General features: G+C 36.4%; 1 long non-coding RNA gene across 1 annotated transcript; it reads left to right on the forward strand.

The window, feature by feature from the left end:
• The first annotated feature begins 1,170 nt into the window (after positions 1 to 1,170).
• On the forward strand, positions 1,171 to 7,436 carry LOC117318934. Its single transcript, XR_004530499.1, has 3 exons — positions 1,171 to 1,254; positions 6,093 to 6,205; positions 6,569 to 7,436. It is a non-coding gene; the product is annotated as an uncharacterized LOC117318934 (long non-coding RNA).
• Positions 7,437 to 7,738: the final 302 nt, after the last annotated feature.

A 7,738-nucleotide genomic window follows, 5' to 3' on the forward strand; every position in this document is an offset into this window, starting at 1 on the left:
GTCATTTATCCGTATTTTCGAAAACCCCATAGGGAAAATTGGAGATTCCCGCCGATCTTCCATGTGGTGTGCTTGACTTTCATACACAAAATACAAACACTTTGACAGCAAATTAATTGTGATATATTTCATATTGATGACACTTCTGCACATTGATATTAATAAAATTAAAGCACATCAATGGATCTTGGTGATGATTTCAAATAGAAATTATTGAGGATTATGTGTCTCAGGGTTTTCAAGTTTTCTCCAATATGGCATCAGGTGAAGACTGAACCGAGCGACCGCAAAGGACTGTGGGAAGGTTAGGGGCCACAGCGAAGACATACGGGCAAATAGAGAGTAGCCGATCTCTCTATACATGTCTGTGTCATTAACAATGGCTAGATATACATGAAGTTTTCTAAATTCAAAGAACTATCATTTAGTTTTTTTTACTAGTAATAATGAAATGACAATGTCAATAAATATATATAAAATAAATAAAATATCAAATTTTCAAAGCACTATATAGGCTAACTTTATATTTTACTATAAATAATGACAATATCAGATTAAGATAAATAGATAAAAAGTAAATAAAATTAGATATTGTTTTCTAAATTCCAAGCACTGATTATATATACACTATTTCTGATACAGTTTTGCAATCATTAACAACTAATGATTTTCTGATCACCTAACAGATGAGTTGATTTACCTGTGATGATTTACCTGTGTTCTTACATTGATGCTATTTCTGTAACAGATTATAACTCCCTACCAACACACCTTAATCCCTATGTAAACACCCCACCCTAACCAGAGTTGGTGTTCGGGGAAGACCCCTTAACAATTACTATTATTATAATAGTACATCACGTGGTTTTGTCAATTTCTTATGATGTTTAGATTTTTTAATCCTTCGCCTTAAGCAAAGTAGGGGACATTGATTTGAGTTCGTCCGTCCGTCCGTCCGCTCTGGTGGAGACATACTTGTGAGGAGATTCGGCGGACAAATTTTTGATAATATAAAACAAAAATTGCGCCCCACATCAACGGACCACTGACAGCCAATCATATTTTTGGACGAGACCATGAATCGTCTCTGATTTGTTTACATTTTGAACGTGTTTTCGGAATGTTTACTAAGGACACTGTGAAGGGGAATAACTCTAAACACGCACGTGACATTGATTGGCGGCAAAACAGCTGACAGCTGTAGAGTATATCTGACGTCGCAGGTTGCCCGAGAGGGTTTCGTTGCTTCCTACCGTAAGTACCTTTATACGATGTAGGTAATCAAAATTGTAATTGGTTGTTTTTCATTTTCTTTTTCCATGTTCATTGTTCACAGACATCTTAAAATTTTAACGAGATTTTTGCCGAAGCTCCGGCCCAGCATTACACTTCAGAACAAATAATTCTATAGTAACAAACAATGCGGGGATTGTCAAAGCACAGAGAAGGTGGTTTATTGACTTCCTTTTACGGAATTATTCCAATTACTTAACATTTGTGAGTTGCGTTCCGCATTTATTAACTGATCACTCCCAGATGTCCGGTACAAACTATGTGGGTTGCACTTCGATCACATTTCTTAACGTTAATCACCCCATATAGAATATTCCGATACAGGTCTACAATGATTCCAAACACAAACGTTGCGGGTTACACGTCCAACATTTATCAAACGACTCCTCAGATGTCAGAGCATGTTCTACAAAGTTACAATTATTGTACAAACTTTTTGAGTTGCACCTCAATGTGCTCATTATCACATTTCTTTATAGGCCTAGTTTTCTCTCGCCCAGTCACCATGTCTGATGAAAACGTGGAATTATCCGACACAGTGACACCGTTTGGTGTCGCTAAGAATTTGGTGAAAATACAATAAAATTTGGTGTGACATAACACCCACAGGTACTTGTGGACATGATTATGATGTTTCTAATTCAAATGTTTCATTATAGACGATTAGATTATTGTATTACAATCGCATGCTTAATTTGTAAAAAAAAAATATCGTACCTCGGCCTTATAAATACAAGTACCTGTGATAACACCTACCTTACATAGATGGATAAATGAGATATTTATTTACCCCAGAACACCCATTTAGTCCCATCTGGATGTTTTATTCGGTCCGTATAGACCCTAATTTTACATATTTTATTGTATCATAATATAAATATACAAAGTGATCGGGCACAAGTTTTCCAACATATATAAAGCCCTTTCCCCAAAACAAGTATACAACATAAACATTTACACAAGATGACATTAGAATTTACATCAAGTGATTTTATTTTTGAAAATGTTAGTTTAAGAAGTGTAGAGATAGCTATAGGGTGATAATAAGAGGGAAATAGAGGAAGAGAATTTAGATTTGATTTTTTTGTTTGTTTTTTGTTTAGCATCCTATTAACAGCCAGGGTCATTAAGTCTCCTTCATTTACAATTTAATTTACAATTTTTGAAGAATAATAATTAATCATTTTTAACAGGAAAGTTTTAAAGTATTGGTTTGAGACAGAGTAATTGATCTTTCTCGACTCAGCTGACATTTGTTGACATTACACTATTCCATACTTTCAGCTGTTCAATGTTCATCATATCTCATGCCATGTTTTGCTTGCACTATTGTCTTTTCTTTCCTTCTGATATATCCGTTTTGCAAATGCCATATGATTCAATGAATCGAGACAGATCAGACGCCGTCGTTAGTTATATACATATTTGACTAAAGGAAGAGAAAGAGAGCTGATAGGGAGAGGAATAGTGCGGAGGGAGATACAGAAATCAAATTCTGTTTGTATCACGGATATATTGCTGAGTGTGCAGACATATGTTTTCGTTTTCTTCCTTTGTTAAATCAGGACTTCCATGTAATATTAGTTGCAGGTCTAGTGGGATGAACTCATTTAACTCGCGATACCATTTTTCTGTTTAGGTATGATATTACTCCATTTTGTACATTTCACTGCATTACATGCCTGAAAAATGTAGCTTGATGATATTTTGTTATGGCTATTTCATATAAGTTATCACTGTGGGGTGGATGGAAAATGGGTTGTTTGAGTCAGCTATTTAATATTTCACATTTGTTGCTCTCATTCACCAATATTCTGCTTTTTATATATGGTATTTTTCGGCATAGTCGTCTAATTTGGTTTTGGCCCCGGATATGACGCGACAGGTGGTGTTCTGGTCAAGATGAAGTATGTGATTGGTCAATGTAGCGGTCAATGCAAAATGCTGAATATGCAAATGTTGTGACATATACGGAAACAAAAATGGCTTCCAATGTGAATCGACTGCAGTTGAAAACTATAACAGCTTCCGCAATGAAGAGAATAATAGGAAAATGGGTCAAACACAATCCTAGAATTAAACTTGGGAAGCAGTACAATAGATTGTAACAGTTCAAACATGAAAACAGCAGTAATACGGACGCCGCTCGTATTCTGCTTGATTGTTTGATAGTAGGTCATGATAATCTCGGTAATATTTACACAAATACAGTCTGTACCAGTACATCGCTACTGTCACTATACTATATGAACAGTGTTTACACTTATTTACACATAAATATGTGTGCCGTAATATTTACAGAACGTGTTATTTAACATTTAAACCACTGTGTATAATATCGTTATCCAACTAACCCAGATGGAATATAGATATCGCCTTGTAAACTATCGCGTGTTTGTGTTGCCACGATTTCAAAACAGTCACGTAATGATCTAAAAATAATTTCCGCGCTAAATTTAGAGGGGGATTCCCAACTAAATCCAGTGGTCAAGCTGGACATAGGGATTGACTGTGAACATTGGAATAGCACAGAAACATAACTGGAAAGGAACAAAACGCGTACATTCAGTGAAAATTGCAACGTTTTTACCGTGATGTCCCTTTTAAATTGAATGCAAGCTGAATAAGTGGATGCATCTATTCAAATAACACATTTGTAGTCTTATTATCACCAAAAATGATTCAAACTGATATAATTTTAATTGTTATCCGTGCTGAAACTGCGCATTTATTAATTACAATGTAGTTCGTTAACTTATATCACCAGTAGTTTTACATTATAACCACCAGCATTAAAACTATGCCGTTTATCTTTTTTAAAGATATTTCTTGTTTTGTTTTTGTTTTTGTTTTTTTTTATAAATGACACAAGCATAATTTTATCCAGAAACATTATGTCCATAAATAGTTGTTGGAATTTTAAAATGCAAATTATTGTTTTTTAGTTATTTGTACATGAAATCTGGATTAATATACAAGCTAAGTTTAAAAAAAAAACAAAAAAAATCGCTCGCACGACATCAGGACCCTTCGCCTCTGAAAATCTCTAAATGAAATTTCTCGCTCGCTCCCTTTTATTAGCTCACCTGCCCAAAGGGCAAGTGAGCTTATGCCATGGTGCGGCATCCATCGTCCGTCCGTCTGTCCGGCCGTCCGGCGTCAACTTTTTCATTTAAACAACTTCTTCTCAATAACCAAGAGGCCCAGGAACTTCATATTGGACATGTAGCATACTGGGTGGAGGGCTACCAAGTTTGTTAAAATAATTGACCTTGACCTTCATTCAAGGTCACATGGGTCAAATAGGCTATAATCTTCAAACGACTTCTTCTCAATAACCAAGAGGCCCAGGGACTTCATATTGGGTCTGTAGCATGCTGGGATGAAGGGCTACAAAGTTTGTTCAAATAAATGACCTTGACTTTCATTCAAGGTCACATGGGTCAAATAGGCTATAATCTTCAAATGACTTCTTCTCAATAACCAAGAGGCCCAGTGACTTGATATTGAGCCTGTATCATGCTGGGGTGAAGGGCTACAAAGTTTATTCAAATAAATGACCTTGGCCTTCATTCAAGGTCACATGGGTCAAATAGGCTATAATCTTCAAACGACTTCTTCTCAATAACCAAGAGCCCCAGGGACTTGATATTTAGCATGTAGCATGCTGGGGTGAAGGGCTACAAAGACTGTTCAAATAAATAACCTTGACCTTCATTCAAGGTCACATGGGTCAAATAGGCTATAATCTTCAAACGACTTCTTCTCATTAACCAAGAGGCCCAGGGACTTGATTTTGGGCCTGTAGCATGCTGGGGTGAAGGGCTACAAAGTTTGTTAAAATAAATGACCTTGACCTTCATTCAAGGTCACATGGGTCAAATAGACTATAATCTTCAAACGACTTCTTCTCAATAACCAAGAGGCCCAGGGACTTGATATTGGGCCTGTAGCATGCTGGGGTGAAGGGATACCAAGTTTGTTTAAATAACTGACCTTGACCTTCATTCAAGGTCACATGGGTCAAATAGACTATAATATTCAAACGATTTCTTCTCAATAACCAAGAGGCCCAGGGACTTGATATTGGGCCTGTAGCATGCTGGGGTGAAGGGCTACCAAGTTTGTTTAAATAAATGACCTTGACCTTCATTCAAGGTCACATGGGTCAAATAGGTTAAAATCTTTAAAAGACTTCTTCTCAATAACCAAGAGGCCCAGGGACTTGATATTGGGCCTGTCTGTAGCATGCTTAGAGCGAAGAGCCAAGACCCGATCTTAGGCCAATAGTATGCTGGAATGAAGGACTAAAAAATATATTGACATGAATAAACCTAGCTTATTCTGATATTTGAATGAAGTTATCAGCATACTATCTGTAGAAATGACCTCAATCAACTGCAAATTTGCTGTAGAGCCAGGTGAGCGATACAGGCCCATTGGGCCTCTTGTTTACATTTCTTATGAGATTTATGAAACTTTTAACAAAATTATCAATTTAGTTCACCAGAGGCTCACTAAATTTAAAAATTCTTATGCTTGTTTGATACACCTTGTATGAAATGGAAACTCATGTCTCCCATATTTCGCCATGTTAGATTTGAACAATGATCAAAATGAGGATTAATACAACTGTAACTTCATTAAACACCTAAATTAAAGGGGTCAGCGTGATTTTTTTTGTCATCAAAATGTAGATTTTAACAGTATTGTGTTAACTGTTGTAGTGATTATATTACTTGTACTGTATGTAATATGTGAACATATTGTATCTGATAGCTTGCAATTGCATGCTTCAGGTGCACAAGTGATATCTTGGAAAAAACTCAAATCGCCAAGATACTGCTACTAACAGATCATGACTGTGTGGGGGAATTTGGGGGCAGATCCCTACAAGACATCCAAAAAGAAGGTATGTTTCCCTTTAAAATGTCTGTATAATCATTTCAATCAGAATCATTGTGCTTCAATTCAATTTATTTTTAAACCATATATATATTACCATACATTTAAAAAAAAAATCACTGAAAGCTATTGTGTAATGGAGACGTCTATCACAGTATTAATGCAGACCAATGATACACTGTTGAATACTTAAATTTGTATTAGTAATGTGGGTTCTAATCTAAGGACTAGTACATACAAAATTTTCTAATAGTAACTGGAGGACAAATTACTTTTTCTAACCATATATGTACACATGTTTGGGTTTAAAACAACTATGCAGAAATATTCTGATTGAGTTGACTGTTTATGTATGAATATTTCTGTTTAGCAGAAACATTGGATGACGAGTATGAGAAAAAAACCTCAAAAAAGCAAATGAAGGCTGTGGCCATAAGTTGTGAAAAGTGGACCACAGAAGAAGAGGAAATAAAAAAGCAATTAGACTATAAAACAAGGCCATCAGCACGACAATGTGGAAAAGCTTTAGCCCAAAGAGAGGCCAATGGCAGGGTACTTTGCAAGAGAAAGATATGTTGAAAAATAAACTTTTCAGTATTGTGGACAAATTGAAATCTGCAACAAATTGATGTGTTTTCAAAAAACGCTTATGCCATGGTGCAACCAGTATCTGTCGTCCAGAAAGTACTGAAGGGATCTTTCTCAAATTTCATATGTAGGTTTCCTTTGATCCCTAGTTATGCATATTTCATATTGGAACCAGTCAGGAAACAACAGAACTCTTTGAATTGTGAATAAGCTAACTGGGCCAGAAACCTATCGTCATTTGATTTTATTAGCCCAACATCATGGTGGGCTATTCAAATCGCCTTTCGTCCGTCGTCCGTCCTTCCGTCCGTCCTTCTGTCCGTCCGTTAACAATGCTTGTTACCGCTATTTCTCAGAAAGTACAGTAGGAATCGGTCTCAAATTTCATATGCAGACTCCCCTTGGGCCCTAGTGATGCATATTGCATTTTGGGACTGATCCATCAACAAGATAGCCGAAAGGCAGCCATCTTGTGTTTTGATACTTGAAGATTGTTACCGCTATTTCTCAGAAAGTGCTGAAGGGATATGTCTCACATTTTACTTAAAGACTCCCCTTTGGCCTAAGTTATGCATATTGCATTTGTGGACTGATCCGTCAACAAGATGGCCGACAGGCAGCCATCTTGGATTTCGATAGTTGAAGTTTGTTACCGCTATTTCTCAGAAAGTACTGAAGGGATCTTTCTCAAATTTCATATGTAGGTTCCCCTTGGTGCCTCATTATGCATACTGCATTTTAAGACCAATTGCAAAACAACATGGCCGACAGACAGCCATCTTGGATTTTGACAAATGAAGTTTGATATTGCTATTTCTTAGAAAGTACTTAGGGATCTTCTCAAATTTTATATGTAGGTTCCCCTTGGTCGCTTGTTATGCATATTGTATTTTGGGACAAGTCAGCAAACTATATGGCCGACAGGCAGCCATCTTGGATTTTGACAATTGAA

Source organism: Pecten maximus, unplaced genomic scaffold (assembly GCF_902652985.1).
Source record: "Pecten maximus unplaced genomic scaffold, xPecMax1.1, whole genome shotgun sequence".
Lineage (NCBI taxonomy): Eukaryota > Metazoa > Mollusca > Bivalvia > Pectinida > Pectinidae > Pecten > Pecten maximus.